General features: G+C 37.9%; 1 long non-coding RNA gene across 6 annotated transcripts in view; it reads right to left on the bottom strand.

Moving 5' to 3' along the window:
* LOC126648605 (uncharacterized) overlaps positions 1-22,963 on the bottom strand; it is a 292,288-nt gene that overhangs the window by 210,209 nt on the left and 59,116 nt on the right. Inside the window, exon 1 of one of the 6 annotated variants that reach the window (XR_007630842.1) lies at positions 21,627-22,002. The exons of the other annotated variants lie outside the window; for them this stretch is intronic. This is a non-coding gene — a long non-coding RNA (uncharacterized LOC126648605). Of the gene's footprint in view, positions 1-21,626; positions 22,003-22,963 lie in introns of those variants that run through there. 6 annotated transcript variants of the gene reach the window in all.

Raw genomic sequence — 22,963 nt, 5'->3', positions numbered from 1 at the left:
GCTGTCTTGGGCGCTGTGTTTTGTGAGCACCAACTTGGGTTTCAGAAGTGATCCCTCCCACCAGACATCCCATTCTCCCCTATGAGACTGTGACGAACAGATGGAGAAAAATCAGGTCTTCTGCAGGGTTTTTTTGAGACAAGTTACTGCATTTTCAGTTAAAAAAAAGTCAAAGGGAAGTCTAATGAAATGTGCTGGTTCATAAATGCATGCTGAAGTGAACAGGAGAAAAAAATGTTGCCAGTAGCAAAAGAAGGTATACAAATAATGTTTAGATACAGAAATTCTCAGTGTACTGTGAAATACTGAATATAATTTTAGGAAATAAAGCCAAAAAAAATTAACACTGCAATTGCTTAGAAGCCCATTTCACTGGATATGTGGGGGTTTTTTCCCTCAAGTATTGAAATACTATTTTCAAATGTCCCAGCTGCAACTTTAGAAAGCATAATCCAAGGGATTCAAGATATCTACTGAAACAGAATTCTACAAAATGCAAAATTCTACAGAAATTCTATTCAGGCATAGAGCACAAATCTTTATTTTATTAATATCTACAAATTAGTAACTATTCTGTACAGTAGAGAATGGATACTGTGACTCCATAGCTGGTTTGGACCCAATAACTCAAGTAATGGAGCTGAGTAGAAAGTTATTTCATCCTTAAAAAAATACAATCAACTTCAGTAAACTTACAACTTTCAGATCATCTCTTGGAGCATACTCTAAGCCATTTAAAGATAATTGTGGTGAAGCTTGTAAGTCATCTGTCCTAAAGCTCAGATACAGAGAGGTCTTTTTTATTGCCAATGTCTTGATTTGCATGAAGTAAACCATATTTGTTTTCAAAGTAAGATGTTTTCAAAATATTTTGCTTAAGGTAATAGAACAAACAGAGAACCTGATATGGAACTCAAAGACATTGCCCTGGGGCTATTTTATTCCACAGCCATCTAATATAGGGACTTCTAAACTCCAAAGCACCTGGAACTGGCTGCCATCACAGAAAACATATGGAGCAGATGGCCTGCAACCTGTTTCAGCTTGCAATCTCCATGGCCCTAAAACATTAATTTCAGTAAAATATGTAGTGAAACCTCATCAAAATGTGTGATATTTGTAAAGTAGGATCTCATTTTAAAACTCTCCTTGAATCAAAATAAGTTTAATTTGCATTTCATTGTGCTAACCTACTACATGTCAGGCACATAACCCAAACCTATGTCAGAACATCATATGCATCTCCTGACAGAGAAAAAGCACACATATTAATTAAAAATAAGAATAAAAAAAAAAAAGTGGGACTCCTAGCTTATGAAAAATATACTCTGCGATCATAAATGAATACTCAGTCCACAGAACCAGCCTGAACCTAATCTGAAGCAAAAACTTCAAAGGTGTCCCCAGGCATGCACATCAGATCCTCAGCAAAATGTTCTGCTTTTCAGATTTGCTTCTATTGCACTCTAATACTTGCTATTCTAAACAAGCAAACTGATGCATTCAGTTTTAACTGACTTACACTGAAGAGCTACATTTAAAGTTTTAAGATCTTGGTAAGCTTTCAGCATAGTGCAGCTGTTCTCATAAAGATGTAATGAAAGCGTAGTGCCAAATCTTTAGTTTGGCTTTGGACATGTGAAGCAAACATAAGAGATTTAAACAAATGGACATTTACTACTGTTTACTCAAGGCTGATTTGACCTGAACCATCAGCAGAATCCAGTGGTACTTCTTGGTGTGGACAACCATCATGTTTATGGCCTAGTCCACTGCAACACCAGCCACACAAATACGAACAAAAAACCTGCGACCATCAGCTGTGTAAGTCAAACGGTAAGAAATGAGATTTTTAAAACTATACTATTCAGTGGTTTCCTAGTTTCTTTACAAACACACTTTCAAATGTGTTTTCTGCTAGCCAGTACTACAGCTTGAACTTTATAAAAGCAGTTTGTAAAGATATCTGTGTGCCAAACATCTGTAACAAACTGAGGGTTCCAGCCGGGCAGAGAACTGCTCACTGCACCAACAGGTACTCTGGGCTCCCCCCTGGGTAGCCGACTGACCTGCCTGCCAAACCCTGTCCATTAAACAACTTACACAGTAAAGCAGGCTCATTCCACTGCTGCACACCCCAAATATTTATCTGTTCTCCTAAAGCCTCATTCTGCGGATGAGAGCTCTTTGGCAACCCGCAAGGCCAAAGACGTCAGGCCTCGGCTGCCTCTGGGAGGCCCCGCACGAGCTGCAGCCACTTCGGGGTTTTTTTTTTGTGTCCTCATAAAATCCCTTCTGACCTTTGGGTTGAGTGCACAGTTCCACACATGGATTTAAGTTCTCCCACTGCAGCAACAAGTGCAGACACAAGCTGCACAAATGCCCTCGGTCATGGTCCCTCTCTTCCTGGAAAGGCACGGGGTGACGCAGATGTTGCTCTGGAGAGGAGGCTCCAATGCCCAAAAAGGCAGTTCTGAAGAAATGCCCGCAGGCACCTGTGTTGTCCGCGAAACAGGATGGACAGGAACAAGACAGAAGCTTGGTGGGAGACCAGGGAAGAAACTGCTCTAGGATTTATTTAGAAGAAAAGAAATACGTGGCAAAGGAATGGGGTTTCTGATTCTACAGCGGGGTTAGCCAACTGTGTTGATTTTTATCTGTCCCAGTAGCTCCCTGCATAGTTCTGATTATTGGCAGTTCACATATATTTTCTATTACATTAGACTTGTCAGACTGTTCTTCTCCAGAGCTATTAAACATTTATGGTACACCAGTAAGTAAAATTTGCGGTTTTGGTCCATGGTCTCTTTGGATGAGGTCTATGGGTGGGCCTAGCTCCTCTGCTTCATTGGTGTCACGACAAGTCAAATACACAGAGGCTCAGAAAACAGACTCATTCTATAAAACAGTTTTCCTTAGTTTTAAAACAGTAACTTTGTGCTACCCTTAGGTGTGAGGAAAGATTACTAAACAGATTACTTCAAGAAATGTAAATAATTCCATGTAAATCGCAGTTACAAAATGCGAACAGTACACAGCCAAACAGCAAAGAAACTTTAGGTTGTATGAATAGATATGCTTGAATCTTCTATTAAACGTTGGTGCCATAAATCACGTCACGAGACAGGCTGTTCTGCAGTTAGGACCTTGCTGGTAGGCACTGTCATAGGACTACTTATTATTCTATGATAAACTATAAGGAAGAGATCAATGCTGAGTTTTAAAAAGCAAAATCCTTACCTGAGCCCTGGTATGCTTTACATTATCTGCTGATGTCTGCTTCTAGATATCTGTCTAATTTCTAGTCTTAAATTCTCACTTTCCAACATGCAGCTACCCCAGCCTATGAGCATGCTTAGCAGACCTTTTTTCTGAGCAGCCTCGAATGTTCATTATTAAACTGTATTCTTTAAGATTAATAGTTCACAATGCACTAAAATAAAACGCAGTCTTATCATGAGCTCTTAAAGAATTCTCTGCCAAAATTGGTTCATTTCTTCCCAGCTGTTTTAGCTGCAGAAATTGTAAAAACTGCAGGTAAAAAACCCAACAAAACTGTTAAAGTATTGTATTTTTCTCGCTTGTCTCCGAATCAGAGATGCTATAATTATCATAAACTTTCATCTCTAAAACAAAACAAAAACAAAATCCAAAAAATCCAGGACAAAACCAACCCAATAACAAAAATGCACTTTCTAAAGCAGAAAACACTTCAGCTTCTGAGGGTCACAGAAGTTAGAACCTCCCACAAAATTGTATCTAACAGAAAAACTGGAAAACTCCTTAATCTTCATTACATGTGTCACCTCTACCTCATTCACAGCAACTGTATCACTTCGGAAGCGTGTTAGAGGTGTGTTATCTTAAGTTACACACCATAAATGTATGCTGAAAATTTTAAAGCTGCCTCCAACAAAGAGTGGGACAGGAGTAGTTTTGCTTACTTTGTCACTTACAATGACCTATTTAAAAGGAGCTTTCACAGTAATTTAAAAGTAATCAATCACTTAAAGACAAGCCAATCTTTCTATTTACCCAAGCCAGACAAGGATTGGGTTTTTTTAATTTAATTGGGACTCATTACTTAGTAGGTGAAAAGCAAAACATAAGATTAAAAAAAACCCAAACCAAAACAAAAACAACCACCCCACCGAAACAAATTTAAAAAAGAATTAAAAAAAAAAAAAAAAAAAGGTTGCCTTTGTTGTCTCTTTGTCTTATATTTAGTTTAATATATAGTCTGGACAGCAGATTTACAACTTTGAAAACTTACCACTTCTGAGTAGTGGAAAATACATTTTTTGCATGCCTCCAAAAAGCCAACAAATTTGTATTGACTAATGCCATCTCTTTCGGGTGTTCATCTCCCTGTCCTGCTTTGCTCCAATGAGTCATCATTTTAATCCTCCAAGTGCTTCTGCTGCGCTTACAGTGTAGCACATAGATACCATCTGCTCTTTAGCTCAGGAACTGCCACAAGACATCACTTCACACCAGCCAGCTCAGAAACTGAGATATTTCACAAGAGGAAGAGTCTGTCTGCTCGTCTTGCTCTTCCTAAAATACCTTGTGGGGATCATTGTGTTCCCCCGCTGAGAAGGGTCCAGGTCAGAGCAGGGGCATACAGGGAGGGAGGAGGCCCCTGCTTTGCAGGGGGAAGAGAGAGACTGTCCCATTCCTGCTCCCCGCACTGTGGTCAAGCAGAGTCAGTGCCGTGACTCCCTCTGGCCACCACTGAGGCTGCTGAAGGTATTTGTTGTCTGGCCCAGAGCACTGCAGTCCAGATCCTGATCACAAGGCTGGGGGTGCTTTGTGCCACCCCTCAAAGCCTGGAACCCCCAAAAGGACCGTAGCACACGGGCGCTGCAGCCTGTGCTGGACCTGGCCCCAGGGTCCCCCAGACCCAGCATGGAATGTACCTTAGCTCCAAGAGAGCACTGTCACCTCTCCGCTGCCCCATCAGTCACCACCTGAAGGAACCAGAGTGAACAATCCAAACTCCAGGTGATGAGCATCCATGTCACAACGCTCCAGGGCATGGCAGGGTGGCCCAGGAGCCTTACATCCCTGAAGTCTTGTCTGTACTGCCAGATTCCCCTCAACACAGCAGCTCTCCCTCTCCTCCATGGCACAAGCAAGTAGCCCCAGTGAAGTTTCAACCCTCCTGCTTCCAGATGGTGCATAACAACACGCTACAATTCTGCCCCACCAGCAACAGGAGACCTTAAAAGCCATCATCGATGCCAGGTAATCAGGAACAGATCAGGAACAGGGAGTCACTGCCAACATCAGTACTCCACAATGCTGTGGTGCCAGGCAGGCACAACTCTCACTGCTCTCCACACTCATTGCCTGGCCCTTTGGCAGGACCCAGCAGGGCTGTGCCTGACTGCAGACCTGCAATCTGTATAACTCACACCAAACAACTGCTCTAGAAAGGACTTCAAGAGAAAGCAATAACTAAAAATAATAGAAGATGCCTCCTTCATTTCAAGGAAGATGAACAACTGTTCAAGGAATTGGTAAAAATACCTATTAATATCAAGTTATTTCAGCTTTTCTTTGGATTAATTTCCACTTTCACATACAATTTGGTATCCTAGGGAATCAAGTTATTTTGGTTTAGGTTTTTTTTTTCCCCCCAGTAAAATACTTGCTCCATTCAAATAGAAGCTTTTAAATACAGAGTAATAAGGGAAAAAAAAAAAAAAAGTCTTACTCTTCTACTTAACGCTAGGGAATAGTTTTCTTACATCTGGGAAGGGAAACAATAGCTTCTGCCCTCAGTGCAAGGGTGTCATGCTGGTAACATTAATCCATTCCAAGAAGATGGGGCTCCCCTCTTCCTGCTCTGTATTCAGTCTATAAAGCAGATTTAAGGTTCAACTCCCTTTTTCTTGAAATAAATCATTTCTTCATGCACTTTTTAAAAGTAGAAGCATTTGAAATGGTCATAACCGGAGTTATCTCTGGAAAAAGGGTTGGGCTACTAATGAATATTCCAAATCAGCATGATATCAGCTCTCCAGAGGAAGCACGAAAAGAGTACCACCCTGAACAGGGCTCGGCAGAAATGAAAGAAATTTAATCTTAGGTTAAACAACATGGGAGGAAATACATAATGTACTTGAGATGAATATTTTAATCATCACATAACTACAGGAAAAAATTAACCCCATAGATAACATTTCATATTAATAATTATTATTATTACTATATTATTATATACTATTATATATATTATAGCAATAATATAATAATATACTATATTACTAATTACTAATGTTTGACCAATAATAATAATCTAATGTATGATTAGAGAAATAGCATTACCACCTTGCAACCCTCAACTACACTCTGTTCACAGATGAAAGTAGACCAAATCTAAAAGAAAAAGCATGTACAGCCTCAGCCCACACAGGGAAAGAAAGGCAAATATTCAGTCATACATAAATTACAGGGCAAGAAACAAGTAAATTGATAGTCCATTGGAAAGGACATAGTATGATATTGAGGAGTTTGATTGCTCCTCCGAGGCCCTGCCACTGTGAGCCTCTGGGCAAGTCACTTCACACTGAGAACCAATTTATACATCTATAAATTAAACAAGAGAGTAGGGTTCTCTTGGCAGGGCGAGAGAGTTTATGCTGAGGGCAACATTTCTTAAAAAGACTTGGCACTAAGAGTGGACATGACTCTGCTGAACATGAGCTCCCCACGTTCTGTCAGGGCCGAAGGGAAAACCACATCCCTGGAGGCCTCTGTGGAAGAATCCTGAATAGGACTGAAGGACTGGGATTAACTGTATACTTGTCACTCAAGCATCTGGTGTTGGAAGGCTGTATCAATGTCTGGTGTGCACAGTTCAAGAAACTCACTGAAGAGCCTCGTAAGTAAAGGACTGGAAGAAACTCGGTAATGCAGCTTCATTTATCCTACGAAAATTAAGTCTGAATGGATCACTGGCTAAATCAGTTTTGACAGGAGGTTTTCACAGGTAACAGACAACACTACAAACAAGTTCCAGCAGTCAAGTTCAGGTCATATTTATATATATGATGCAGATACACAGGGATGAGTACTTCACCACTGGAACACCTTCCCAAGCATGATGGCATGTTCTCTGTCCTTGACCTTTTTAAATCAAGATTGGACCTTGCACTCTGAAAACCATATTTCAAGAGGAATTCACTTCACACAGAACGTTAACCTGAATTATCTCACTTTTTTTGTTCTGCTTTTTCTTTTTAGTCTACAAGCACATAACAATAGATATATGATATCATATATTTAGGCTTACTCAATTCAATAAACATTGTAAAACACTAACGAGGAATTAGTTGAAGTTGAAAAGTACTGTTCATGAGAATACTGGTTCCTTAATATGCTGTAGTTCACATGTTGACGAGTTACTTATTAAAGATATCTTTCTAATTTTTATATTTTAAATTAACAGAATAGAAAATAATAACATATATAGTAAAATTATGGTATATAAAATGTGGCATACACTACCCAGTTGAGACTGATATATACAGATATGCAAAAGAGGTGGAAGAAGAATATTTAAGAGTGACCAAATAAAAATTCTTGGGGAAAATCTGTGTAGAGTACCTACCACCAAGGTAAAGCTTCACAAACTTGTTCCTAGTTGAAGGTTTTCTCCTCATCTAAATCTTCCCTGTCAGGTCCCATAAGTTTATACTCTCCAGCTGTTGCCTCCTTTCTTTTCCAGCCCAAGGTCTTTCCCAGCTGTTCTGCACTTCTCATCCTGAATCTCCAGCATCTACATGCTCCAGCTGCTAGGTTATTCAAATAGATACTATGGGCCTAACAGCCTAGAACTAAGTAGTTAATTCAAATAACTTCTCAATTCACAGAGAAGGAGAGGACCATCCAGCATGTTGCTTTTAGACACAAGGCACTCAGATTACTTTATGTTATTCAGGTTTGTTATTTTAAACATGGCAAAACAACAGGCTAGTTCATTGATATGTGTTGCTCTATTGCATCACTCCAGTAACACAAAGCAGTCATCAACCCTGTTTAATTGGTGTTTTAAGGCAGGTTTATGGCTACAAGCATTGCTAAAGCATTACAAAGCAGAAGCAGCACTAAACCCCTTCCCTGTATTATGCCAGACACCACAAATATCAACAGAATTTACACTGTGGTCTAGCTATTGATTAAATTACCAATTACCATTTTCTGCTCTCTGATTTCTGCTCCATTTGTCATGTGTTCAGCTGCCTTCAGCTAGCAAGCACCAGAGAAACCAGATGACACTTTGAGATGATCTCTTGCTTTCAGAGATATATATGCAAAGACATACATATCATACGCCTCTACAGAAGATAAAACTCTGACACGTACAAAATCAAAGTAAGACTTGAAAGGATTTTGATGTTAGGACCTTGAAATAAATTAAAAACATGGTGTATTTTTAAACTTATCTTCTAATGCTTATTTGAATTCATGCTAAAGTCATGGTTTACAGTTCTTTCTATAACAATTTGGATTATACATATTTTTTTTTCTCTCTTCTTTGAAATGAAAATTAAGATTTTTATCAAATATCCTGACCTCAGGACTTTAAAACCTCAATACACTCTCCAAGTTGCCAGCTCCACCTTTATAAATTCCTTGCATAAGACAGATCTGCATTAAAGGATCCAGTGATTCCTCATGCTGGTCTTTCAGCATGGTTTTCCCATATGCTCTACATCTCTAGTAATGTTGATATTGGAGAATTTTTAGATATTTGCTGCAATAAGTAAGTCACTTGCAAAAAAATTGCATTGATTAGTAACTAAAGTATTAAAGATTTAGAAAATTATTACTATTTGGATTAAAAGGTAAAGAAAATAAAAGGTTCGCAAAAGTTCTTTGTTTTTCTTCCTAGTTCAGTATTATAGAAAATATTAACATGCTTAAAAATATAATAGATAAGCAATGGTAAATACCTACTTTCTCAGTATAAATATTGCCCCTTTATAAAAGAATAAATGCTCTATATATCCTGGCAGAAACATCAGCACTGGACTAAAATTCATGCTCTATATGAATACACAAGAAGATGTGGTTGTAGGTACAGCATAGAGAAAGCAGAATAATGAAAAAAAATCTGAAAAAAAAGGGCTTATAGATCTTGCCATCAACTACAACTGACTGAAAGTACTGACAGGGGGACCTTTTAGGTTTCTCTAAATACATACTTAACTAGTAGGCAACATCAGTGATGGATTCAGACCTGCAGTATACATTTGTCTTTGTTATTTTATCACCATTCACCTTTTAAAAAGATGAAGTTTCATACAAGCAGTGGTTCCATCCCTATTACAAGTATTTTGATGGAAGATTGCCTTAGCATTCATTTTAAATGCACATGTAAACTAATCAACTTTACTTCCTCACTGTGGAATTTAAAAAACAGATATAGCAGGAGTGGTTTAATGGATCAAAACCATCCTAATCTTAGTTATATTAATAGGTATATAATAAAAAACAACTCATAAATATATAATAAAATGTAACAGTAGTGTTGCTTTTTTCAAGGTCGATATTGTGAAATACGGACTCTGAGACATACAACTTACAAGAAATAGCAAAAAAAATAAAGTTAGGTAAGGTTAAAAAATAACCTCCAGTGAAAATTTTAGTTTCATACCCATTGGTGTCCAGCCTGTGTTAGCACTACATATCTTACAAGATGTCCATTCTCAGCAGTTTGCAGGTCTTCATATAAGTGTGTGTACTGTGGAAGGGTTGCATTTATAATCTGCTCATGATTATAATCTGCTCATAACAGGTGGGGTAGAGTGGGCACTGCTTCTTTCCTACACAAGGAACTTTAGATACCTCTGTTTGATCAGATTTGGGTCCGATCACATCCGCATTTGAATTCGATGAGTCGAGTTTCCCAATTGCTTCCAATTTTTCAGTTACATGTATAAATACAAAACTGGACACACACACTTGCAGATATCTCTCTGTACTTATATTTAGATGTATTGTCATCAACAGCATGCCAGCAGGATGCTGTTCAAAGGAGGTGCTTTATAGATGCAATCAGGGATTTCAAATGGAGGCCGTTTGAAACATACTGGTTTTAATTTAAATGCCACTGGTGCACAAAGGCTAATGTGGATTCTAACTGAAAAGATTTTAAGTGTTTCAATCTTATTGCAATAAATATTTTTCCTCCATTTTTTTTTTTAATTCAGCATGTTTAAATACCAGGCTTCTGTTTTTTCTGCTCTTTATAGAGTAATTCTAGCAACACACTTCTAAGGGGGCTAAAATTACTCTATATAATCTACCCACAGGGCTGTGTTCTGAATAGAAACTGTGTTACTTGATTCATTGCACAGTACGTTTCTGTTGCACGTGTTTTTCTCTGTCACCATAGGACAGAAGTACTGGCACAGATCTTTCCAGTTTATCAACATTTGAGATGTCCCAAGTGAATCAAATAAAATCTTTTTTAAAACTCAAGCAGCATCCAGCCTCTAAGCCAAGACTGAGCTCACCTTAACACATGTGAAGTTACTCAGTTAAATTATGGATGTTTCTGTGCATTTCTCACACAAACCTTGTGGGGGTTTTTAAAGATTTCCCTCAAGCTACCAACAAATGCCCCTGCATGGCATGACCTAAGCAGCCTTCAGCATCCGTCTGTTCCTGATTATCTCACTTTATTATTGACTATGAATATATACATCAAGTTAAGATTCTTTTCCTCAGCTTTCACTCACTGAGCCTTTACAAAATACTCTGATTTTATCTCTGTGAAAAGCTTCCAAGTCCTTGATTTTTTCATCATATGAAGATCTGAGAATTTGTATCTGCCCCAAAGCCTCCACTTCTTGCACAAGTCATTAGGTACCTATCTCATTGCTTTCCTCTTTTTTAGGACACCAAAGAACTCCAGCCCCACACCTCATCTCCCTCCCACCACCCACATTCAAGAGGTGCTACAAAGATCTGTTTTACGTTTTTCAGCTTTCCATTCAGGTCTGCTTGAGCTACCACAGAACTTGAATAAGCAAAAAGGAAACTGCTGGTGTTTTATTTTGCTCAAGATTCCTGCTTGGAAAGGAAGCCTTCTACAGTGCCAGCATGTGCTTCCCCTGCCTCACGTGCACTTCCAGTCACTCATCGCATTATGTGGGAAACTCATCTCTTCCTGTGCCCTGCTTCCCTTAGGGGCATTCCTTGTGCCCAGGACTGTCTGGGGGGAAAGCAGCAAGGGATCTCTGGTAAATGGATGTTGCGAACAGACAAGTTTGCCAATCCCAGAAGATATAAAAAGGAAAATTATTGAAGTAATTTTACCTCCTGTATTGGCACATGCAGTGCACTTGCATGAGGATTTCCTGAGTCCAGAACACATTCGTTTTGCTGTGTGTGCTCCTGCACAGGTATATGGAAGTCCTAAGCACATAATCAGCCTCTCTGACTGGGTGCTTCATCTGTTTTTGGCGAGAACCAAATGAAGCATGAGTAGATGCCTGATTCATGGAGGAGGAAGGAAAAGGAAAAGCATTTTCTCTTTCAATACGACCTTTCACATTACTAAGCCACTGTAATTATTGCACTAACTGGTGATGAACACCTCTGAGAAAACCAGTAACCTCAATCCATTGATTTCCAACATCCCAAACCAGACCTTTAGAAGTCACACACAAAGTCACATATGGATTTCCAGGCTGTTGAATGCAGGCCTTACCAGTTTATCAGTACATAAGCATGTGCAGTACTCTGTAACCAAATATGTGCTTGCATCTGGAAGCACTTTAAAAAATGTGATTAAAATATAAAAACCATATGAAACACATGATTTTGCAGGAAGTTCTAACATCACAACATGCTGCTAAAAGGAAAAGTGCACTACTGGTCTGGTCCCTGGTTACTCAGAGGATATGAAATGGGAGAGCCGTGAAAGGGAAGCAAACTACTTGCTTGGAAGCAGTAATTTGCTATTGCATGTATGAAGAATCTTTTCCTCCAGAGAATCCCCATGGTTTAGCCACCAAAAAGGGTGAAAGGAGAAATGAAAGGAGCCACAGAAAGACCTTCATATGCCATTCCCACGGTAGCCTTTATGGTCTGCTTTACCAGCTATAAGAAGGGAATATTGCTCTAAGAACTCACCTCGAGCTCTAAATGCCCTGAAGAGAGGAAGAGACTTGTGTCCTGAGCACTGAGCTTGTAACCCCTGCAGATATCAGAGAATGGCCACTGTGGCCAAATACATCTGTTATCCAGCATTTAAAAGGACAAATCCTAGTTGGTAGCAACTTTTTTAATTCAGCTGCAAATTCCATCCAAAACTTGTTGCTGGATGGACTTCAAGTCTGCCATGACTTGAATCAATATTTTTCTCTTGCTAGTGGTAGCATTCCCATTTCTTGAAAAACGCCCAGGAGAATATTTAGAAGTAGAACCTTTCTAAAGCAGCCCATAAAAGGTAACTGATACTCAAATGTGAAATGTTTCTATTTTCCTCTAATAAATAAACTAGTGATTGCTGATGATCATCATCTGGCACTCATTCAGCTTGTAAAACAAAAGCATACTAATGAAAATGAGTTGGTGTTTTCCCTTCTCTGGAATGACTTTAGGAGAAGGAAAATTATTTTACACAGGCTCCAGCATTTTAGAAAACCGTATCTACATAATCAATAAAATAATAAAAGACGGTGATGAATCATTTCCATTGATGAACCTAGTTTGGCTGAGAATTAAAGTGTTCTTCAAAAATATTATTTAAATAAAAGAAACAGGAAATCATTAATATTTTCAGTATTATAATTCTCATCTTTAGAAAAGACTCACCCCAAGTTTACAGAAGCAGGCAATTTGTCCAAGGTAAGATGGAATACATAGGCATTTTAAATGTAAGCAAACAGAAAATACTGAAGTGTTTGAAAAAAATCAAGATTTTATCCTCATCTAAACATGTCTATGCTGACTTCAACAGAGCCAAGTAAAGAAACAAGTTCTGGCTTAATTCACAGTTGGAAAAAGTAGGTTTCCTTCAACTTAACTTTTATTATCATATTTTGTATCTCAGCATCCCCATCTTACTATTTATACAGAACTTAACTGCAGTTGGCCCATCTCATATGAAAGATTAGTACGAATCTCGTGTTCAGTGCAGCTTGTGATTTTCCATGCAGGATGAAATGCTCAGTAAATAGAAAAAAACCAAGCAAACAAGATGTTCTTGTTTGCCTATAGCAAGCAATTTACATCCTTTTAAGATCTTCTGGCATTTGGCCCTTTATTCTTTTGCAATAGCAAACCCAAGGTGTCCTGTAAGCAGCAGATTGAATGAAACCTGCTTTCCTACAGATTTATGCTCTTTGCTCTGCATCTCCACATTCTTTCTTCTCACTGCAAATGGCCACATCTCTCCACATTGTTTATTACACTATCACCTGGCAGGAGAAACTGTGCTGTGATGAGTCTGGGACTGCACACATTTTGTTTGGCCACTGAGCCACTGCCAAACAGAATGTATAACAGCTATGTTCTGCCTGCCTCTTCCTCAAAATTGGCACTGATCTGGGATTTTTTTCCTCCATACAGACACAGATTTTCATAAAACATGATATTCATTGAGAATTTTGCTTTTCAGATTTAACTGAGATACATGAAAGGGTTCAAAAGCCCATGAAAAAGGGAAAGAACAAAGGAAAGCATACAAACCTTAGTAGAAATCTCACTTTCTTACACAGTGAGAATAACAACAAATATTTAGGATTAATACCGTTGATAATGTGACAGTTCACCAGTCCTGTGATAATGCCAGGCCACAGTTTGGGTTGTTTGGGTTTTTTTTAATAGATTCTAAGATCTAAAATCCATTTTTAGGAACTGTGATGAGTGACTGCTTCCAATACAGCAGGAATCCAGCATCTTATTTTAAGTGTGACACACACCATACTTTCACTTCCTGATTTCAGACATACCAATAATCACCTACAAATGCATCATGCAACCAGATGTAAATAATTACTCACAGAACACAGATAAACAGACCTCAAAGTTAAAAACCAACATGAAAAAACCCCCAGAAAATTCTCTAGATAGATACCAAGTTAATGTACTCGAAGCTAAAAAGGGACACCTTAATTTATAAAATAAATAGAAATACTAAAAATATTTTAGCAGTAAGGAATTACATGTTTTAAGTGATTTGCCCAAAGGTACAAAGAAGCTAAATGATACCTTGACATTTCTAAATCCGGATGTGGACTGAAACTTTTAGAAATTCTTAATGCTGTAGTAAACTCCAAATAAACCCAGGATGACAGAAACGGACAAAATGCCACTGTGTACTACATTCCTGCTACTAAATCCCCATAAAATAGTTACCTTTTCAAATTCTTTAAATTAAAATGAAGGTGTTCAACCGTGCCAATGTCTAAAATTGGAAGTTTTTTCAAACAGTTTGTAGCTGAACTGTCTTAAGAACAGATTCCTCCATAGGAAAACCGGTCTGATGTACAACTATACATAGATACCACATGTAGCTCAATGTAGGTAAAAGAGTCAAGTTTCCATGTAAAATTTTTGATATTTCAGTTTTTCCCAGGTCAAAAAAACTGCTGTCACATTTTCCCTTTTGGTGTCCATCTCCAATACTCTCCCCTCAGAGAGTTCTTTGTAAGTCACAACATTCGACCACGTATAAAACATTTTACTAATTTCAGTTTATGTCTGAGAAGACTGAGGCACAAAAAAACCTATATTGCAAGTAACAGCATCATTTGGTTTAATAGATAATTACTAAATATAAAAAAAGTTAAGTGTAGGTAAATCTCTTATCCTCTAAATAAATCTCTTTGCCTCTTCACTGTCATGCATTGCTTTTCCTTATTCTCTTTTTTGGGCTTTTGATTAGAAAGACATATGTTGGAAGGGGGGCAGTTTTGGCCAAATTTTAAGCAAAAGAGTAGTGGATTTGATACATGAAATGAAGTATACTCCCTTAAAAAAAACCTGTCAGAACTGAAGTCTAAATAATACAAAATAAGAGATAGAATAGATGAAATAAAGTCAGGATTCTGTGTGTCACTATCACACTGTTCCCTAATACATAAATATTAACCAGAATGATTAAATACTGGTTCAGTTCAGAGGTTTTCTATAGAATATTATATATTTCTTTTCAAAAAAGCAATTCAAAAGCTATATTTGTTGTGACCTGCTGATATGCCAAAAATAAATATGTCTATACTCTATAATCTAGCAGTATATGGCATGATACTGTTTAAAACAACAGATTATTGAATATAAGTGGCTGAATAAAAGAATAAAAACATAAAACAGTGCTAACTTTGAGGTAAGACAGGGGAGATGGTCACTGCCTGTCCTACCAGAGCTGAGTTATGAGTCACAGTACTGTTGTCAATCAGCTGGTAGTAATGTTGGGAGAGATGCAGAAGTTGTTGAATTATTTCAATTACGTATATTGGGCAGCATATAAAGAGGGGAAAAAAACCCAGCACATCCTCATTTCAATTAACACAGCTACAGTCTATGAAGCCCTTGGGAGGGGGGGGGTTGGGAAAAAGCATCTCCCTTGTCCATATGAATATATATTGCAATGTCCATATGAAACTTGAGCCAGCCCTGCTCACTCAGAAGGCTTCATAGTGGCATTCCTTCTTTTTGTGAAAAACTACAGCAAGAATTGATTGTGATTCTTAACTTTTGATTCAGTACTGAAAACAAACATTTCTGGGAAGCAGAGACAACAGCAGCATTAAAATGAACAATCTACATCAAAAATGAGTATTAATAATACTTGAAGAATCTGGAAGATGGAGGGAGGGTTCATTCCTTCTCCGTGTGAGCCTAACACCTATTGCCAAAACACATGTAATAAGTAGCTATAATTTAACATCTCCAGTATGTAACAATTTACATTTATTTTTACGTCAAACCCTTAAAAGTAGTCCACAAACTACCTGTTGATTACATTGCTTCAAGGGTTGTTGTTCAAAGACTTTGGTTGAGTTGGTTCTGTTTACTTCATTTTTAACAGAAGAAACATAACGTATTTTAACATGCTTCCTTTAGCAAAAAAAGGGAAAAAAAGAAAAGAAAACAAACAACAAAAAAGAATCACCTGTGGTTAGGGACTACACAATGAAAAATTTCAGGCCAAAAAATACAGTTAAAAGAACAGTAAAGTGATAGAAAGCAAATGTCTTGATGTAACTTAAAACATGATCAAGTTACCAGATTCCTGCCAAATTTCTTGTTTTTATTCCAGAGGCTGGCACTAGATTGCAAATGGAAAAAATAAAGCAAACAAACAAGAGCACAAAGGAAAGAATTTGAAGAATCCTACTTTTCTTTAGCATTAATTTTTACAGTTTTTGCCTAATACTCATGTAATTCCAATTGATGTCAGTGGAACGATAGCTGGGCCTACCCTGGGTATTTCTGGAAAAAAACTTTCCTTGTGAATTTCCAGCCAGAGCTAGAAAGAATCTTTATGGGGCCAATGGAGAACGCACTCTGAGTTCCACATGATAAATTCAAACGTATTTTCAACACAGACTGATTCTGTCATGTTGCTGTGTCCCATTTTGTATATTTTCTGAACAAAGTTCTGTGCTGATCACTTTCTCCTTCATTTTCATTGTTTATAACTTACTCTCCCCTATTAAGGGCACAGATTGTTATTTCAGGTATTTATTACCGACAGGCTGAAATAACAGATGCTCAGTGACAACCAGGTCATAATCATGAATAACTTATAAAACATACACCAAAACCAAATCCTCATTTTCAGCATTATTTTAACCAGGGTCAACTCTGATCCGTTTTTCTGACTAGCTTTCCAAGGTTGTACACCCTTACAGGGGCAGCAGGGAAGAGTGATAAGCAGCAAAAGAGCACTGGGATACCTTCAACAAGCTCTGCCACAAAGGACTTTTCTTGGAAGGATGCCTTTAGCTGGTGCTGCTTTTTGGAAGTAATGAAAATTGCCAACAGTGATGGGACATGTACTTCTTTAATTTATCTTTTGCTTTATCATTTAACACCATTTTATGTGGACTGTTCAAAACAGAACCAAATACAGGGTCTGCATGTCTTTCACAGGACATTTATGGTCCATGGGACATTTCTTGGATTAAGAGGTGTGGAGAGTTGGCAATACAAATGGAATACTGTCACTCAAAATGGCTTAAAAGATGGAGAAGAGGGTGCTTTTTGCAGTACTTCAAGCTGTATTTCTTACCTTTTTCTTACCTATTTCTACCATATTGCTAAATAAACTGGGATTACATAACGAATACTAACAGAGTCTTTGGGTTTTAAAGGTAAAACAGAATTGGAAAACTCTTCTAGTTATTGCTTGAATCACCAAACATTTCTATAATTAAGAGGTATCTCAGAAACTGGAGGCAGCACTATAGTGTACTACTCTGATTGTGTGGTCAAGGTGTCATTTCCAGTAGAACACTGAGAAATCAAAAAACGTTATAGTTTACACATTCATACATTGAAAATCATCATGAACACAGTTTTGAACTCACCCATTGACCTCATCAAAACCCTACCAAAGTCAGGAGGACCTTTGACAGAGTCCTGAATAAAGCCATGGGTGATGAAAAGAATTTAAAGTCATTCTTGATCAGAGGAGAGGCAGTGGAAAGTCCATTGCCATTTCTCTTGTCCTTCACAGATTTCCTGTTTTCTATTGTCTCATGTTTCATGCTCCAAATGGTTTGCATCCCTCTCAGATCCAAGAATCAGAATTGCCAAATGACCTTCCAAAGGGTTTTACAAGAATTTTTAAAGTTACTGGAATCTTGCTGGAGTTGAGAAAAGGAACTTAAACCAAAAAACAACCAGACACATCACATGTAACCATCCATCCTCAACCCCACCTTCACTGCTAGACAGAGCAATATAAGCAAATATAAGAGGATGTTAGGTGGAATAGAAAAGGTCCATCTCACATTCTCCTCTCTGAAATGCTGTGACCACAATTTTGGAAAGAACAGCCTATTTTCTTGGATGAATTTATAACTTCAGGTATAAAACTGACTGCCAGCAGTGGAAATGCTTCTGAACAAACCAGGAGAAAGACAGCAAGTCAGTTGACAACTCCCAAGGCACAGGTTCATCTCAGTGACTGACAGACCATTTTAGTCCTCTCTCATGCAATATTCCTTTTACTTTTAGATCTCCTCTGTTTTGCTTTTCCAGTTCCTGCCTCTCTTATTACTGCTCCTATCGTTATATGAGATTACTTCTGCTTGTTCTCTGTGTTCATTTGCTTTTAACCACATATCGTATTCAGTTAAATAACTTCATAAGAAAAATATTTCTCCTTTTATCTGTTCTTCTACCTTCATCATCACCTTTTGGGATAGTCTTCCGCTGATGATTTGAATATGTTGTTGGAAAGTAAAAATGAATTGAAAGTTAATCTGGGTCATCTCCCAAAGATCATATTCCATATTGTATCTGAGAAGATGAAAGAAATTTTTCTTTGTCTTTCTTTTGGTTTTTTAAATTCTTTTAAAAATATTTTTTTTCCAAAATTACTAGGATATAATGTAGGGTTTGGTTTTTAATTTTAAATTCACTTTATCACTGTGATCCACTGACTCCATGAATTCTACAATTCCCCTATACCTGTCAGTATTCCATCCTCTCTTGTTATAGCCATCACCTTGTCATGGCAGCATAAACTAAAGCCTCTCTTTGAAAGAAAAATCAACTGTTCTGTGATTTCTCATGTGACAGTAAAGGTACCATAGGTGTCACAAAGACCTGTCTGTGTTAAGGAACAGGTCAATAAAAGGAACAGGTTTAGTAAATAAAAGTTTTTCTTCTTCCACACAGAACAACAGAACAAATCTAAAAGTGAACCTCCAAAATCACTTTGTAATTCACAAAACAAATCTAGTTAGTCCTTGAAAAACACTAAAAATGTTAAATCCAAACTTTTTTAAAAAAAATAACACTTACAAAGCAATTGTGTTTTAACCTTTTCAAGACTTTTTTTTTTCTCTGACTGGTGTCAGAGGGAATTAAAAAAGACATATAAATATTTTAGTTTGAGATCATGATTCTTTGACTTTCTCTAAGAGAGAATATTAGTATTTGCAGATATACTATTGATGTTTAAGCTTCCTGCCAGTCACACTAAGTTGTGTCAGCCCTCAGACAGTCAGTAAGGACACCACATTTAATCATCATTCACATCATTACTGCAGGGTTTCCGTGAACCACAGAACACAGCTATTGGGAGCAGATATTCTCCTTTTAATAATAGATACAGGCATAAAATCCTCAGTAAATTCTTCTCCTCCTCATTAAACCTTTTCCCCTTCATCAGGCTGATCATCAGAGCATGAAGAAATGTTTCATAATCCTCTAATCTGGTGTCACAACACCAGTGGTGCATTATTTTGCCAATGGAAACCCAACAGCACAGAAAGGATTGATCCTCTGCTCGTGTGCCTATGGAGGAGGTGCCACATGTGAGCACCCACCAGCCCCTGCTCCCCAAGTGCCTCGTGACCACCAGGAGGTGGATGGATACCCAGCTCTCCAGGTCATCAAAGCTAGGAGGAGACCACCTCCTCAAAGTTTCTTTTGCTTTCAGTTTTTAAAGGTGTAAAGATCACTTCAGCAGGTATTCCTCTTTCAGAGTACAGCCAAGAAGGAAATCATATTTATATTAGTTAAGAGGACATATTTCTTTCCCTCAAAGTGAACCTTGAAACTCTTAAATGAAAAGCACACCCCTAATTGAACTAAGAACACAGTCAATAACTTTCTTATACAAAGACTAATGTTTAACCCAAGTCAAAATACGCAGAAATTCAATTCACAATAAGAAAACACGAAGAATGAGGTCCATTTAGATCACTGTACATTGCAGCATCACATTCAAATCTGTTTTCAGCTTTCTTTGACAAAACTCCCCTACCCTTTATTTTTAAAACCATTTTCAGAATTGATAGGTAAACTCAAGATCTCAAACTGGCAAATAAGAAAGGACACCAGAGGTGTACAACACGAACTTCTGCACTTGAAAGGGACTGCAATGCGAGATCAACTCAGATTTGAAGCATCATCTTATTTTTTTAAACAGGCATTCTGCTAATTGCTAGCAAGTTTCAGGTGAGCATACCAACTTAGAAAGACCAGTCAAGACACAATAGTAACATACCCTCTGTGCAGAATTCATCTGACCATCTTTTTACATTTCATATTAGAATTATTCTATCAAGTGAGCCTTTTCCCTTTAGCTCCAAATAACCACTACATAATTTTAAGATTTTTCCTGCACCAACTTTGGCTACTTCTTTCTTTTTTAAAATTTTATATTAAAGAATATATGATGAAAATAATTTTGTACAGAATCACACTTCTGCTGGATGAAAAACAGTCTCATTTCTCCTCTAAATTACAGACATCTTAGAACATCACATACAGAGTAACTTTGACATGCCTTGATGATTTATTACTCTAAATTTCCTCCACTCAGCAGTTTTTGCAAACATATTTCTAATGTTACTGTCAACATGCAATGTTTAATTCTGTTGCTGTGCTAATAAAGCAGCTTTATCAAAGTAAGTCAGTAACTGAAATCACATTATAGCTCAGATCATATTTATTACCATTACACTAGGTGACTAGTGTATCTAATACAATCTGTTCAAGAACTTATCCAGAAGTATTGTATTTGCCTCCTTAAGTGAGTCAAATGTTATAAAAGTTTACCTTCTGCATAATTTTGAAACTTACCTAAAATTTAGACAGCTCTCTGGTATTTTTGGAAATATGTATCCAAGCATCAATCCTTTTTCTCTTAGCAGAAATCAAAATAACTGAATGTTGTTTTAAGAAAAAAAATTTATGTGCATCACAACAAAGGAATGCAAAAAAGCTGCAGGAAAGCTTGAGTAAATAAAATAAATATGGAGAGAATAAAACTGGCTTCCCCCCAAAACCGGAGTTTGTCAAAAGAACAAAGCACACACAAACAGCATGTAAAACCTGAATTCAAAATACGTTTATAGAAAAGGGAGGAGGACACATGTTTTTTCTATTTCAGCTTGAAAAATAAAGGGACACAGCAATGAGTCTTGCTGGCAGGCAGATAACTCATAGGCCCTGACCCTTCGACTCACCAGGAATTCAAACACAAAGCTCTTTTCATAGTGACCGTGCCATACATTCTCAAGATAAGGCAGCGAAATAAGGAGCAATGGAGAGGTGCCACAAAGCTCAAACTGCAGAAAACTTTGTATAGAAATTATGTTCACTCATTCACCTACATGCAGCTGCACACCAAGCGCTGGCTGCAAAACTCTTTCTTTCCAAATCAGGAGCCACGCAGCCTGCTTTTGGAAACGGGACCTGCCTCCTGAAGCAAGCAAAGGCAAAAGAGAGAGCAAGCAGCAAGGAAAGGGCTATCCCTGTACATTTCTGTATCGGTCAGAACTGAACTGCACATCCGGACAAATAACCTGTAACACAATGAGCTTCACAAAACGATTGCTGTGGTAAAACGGAAGGGTTTTTAGAAACAACAAAAAATAGCTACATTTCAAACAATATTTCAAATCTGGACTCACCATGAAAAAGCAACAGTTGCCTGAAGTTAGTGTGCTATTTTCTGCCCTGTTCCATTGCACTTTTTGCCTAGTTGTCCAACACTTGGTAGCTCAGAGCTGCCACACAGAGGCCCCTTCCGTGATCTGGCTTATTTGCCTGTCAGTTTGAGTCTCAGCTTCTGTATGATGCAGCTGTGCACTTTGCTGAAGGTCTAATATCATTTCCATAAGCTTTCTCCCTGCCTGGAGCAAGCAGTTTGTTCTCCCTGCTCAATAAATACTCAGATCACTTTTCTGGTACTCACAGGGATAAAGCTTTAAGTTGTTAAGGAGTTCTTACTAAGTAGTGGGTGGAGAACATAAGCTCAGTACAAGGAAACTCTGCGCATAATCAGAAACTGAGAAACTTCCTCCCTTTCCCCCAACCCCTCCTCTCTCCAGGCAAAGCTGCCAGTGCCTCCTTTACAGAAATTTAGGAATGTAAAGGGAGGACTCAAAGGGGCCCAGTCAGACAAGCCTTTCTCAATCAATTAGCTTGCAGCCATTACTTGTGACCCTAGGTCACACAACATAAGTGTGTGGGGTGTGCCTTTAGGGGTACACCAAAGCTACTTATTAAAACTTACATAACCAAAAGTGTTCAAAATCAAATAAACTCTGAAAGCTGGAAAATATTTTCCATGCTCTGCAGTTTTGCTGGAAGAAGAGTTTTGAGTAAAGAAACGTTACTTTGTTTTTCCAATAACAAATCATCTGATGCAGAAAACTAACTTTTTTGTACTTAAAAAAACAGATTGAAATGTGAGATACAAAAACAGACTTTAAAACGATATTTGCTTTACAATTATACAAAAACTAAATAATATCAGAAGGAGTGACATTTGATGAAGCACATGATAATGTTCCATAAAATAAGACCATTGTCTGTAGCTACAAAGGACTAGATGTTTATAGGACTGTTTAATTAATTCATGAAGTTCAACCCAGGTATTGCAGTCCTCTGCAAGAAATGAGTTCTCAGCATTCAAATTCCATTCTTCATTTTAATACTCCAATGTAACAAATAAAACAATTTACTTTTAAAAAACATCCAGAATATTTAAAGGCTGCAATAAGTTATCCTGCACTGAACACACAGGGAGAAGAGGGTGTAACTTACCACAATTCCCACACAACAAGTATACACCCCTTGGTGTGAAGGAAAACTTCAAAAAGACCCTCAGCTTCATATCCTGCCAACCCAATGACATGGAGATGATGCCTTGGAAAAACCCATGAGGGAGTCCTGATTTCAAAAGCAGATCTATGACAACCCCTTTCTGGGCCAGACGAGATCAATGCACCGCAGGGGCGATGCA

Source organism: Myiozetetes cayanensis, unplaced genomic scaffold (genome assembly GCF_022539395.1).
Source record: "Myiozetetes cayanensis isolate MyiCay16 unplaced genomic scaffold, myiCay2020 scf5-8, whole genome shotgun sequence".
Classification (NCBI taxonomy): domain Eukaryota; kingdom Metazoa; phylum Chordata; class Aves; order Passeriformes; family Tyrannidae; genus Myiozetetes; species Myiozetetes cayanensis.
The sequence above is the reverse complement of the archived record's forward strand: the minus strand, read 5'-3'. Positions and strand labels throughout refer to the sequence as shown.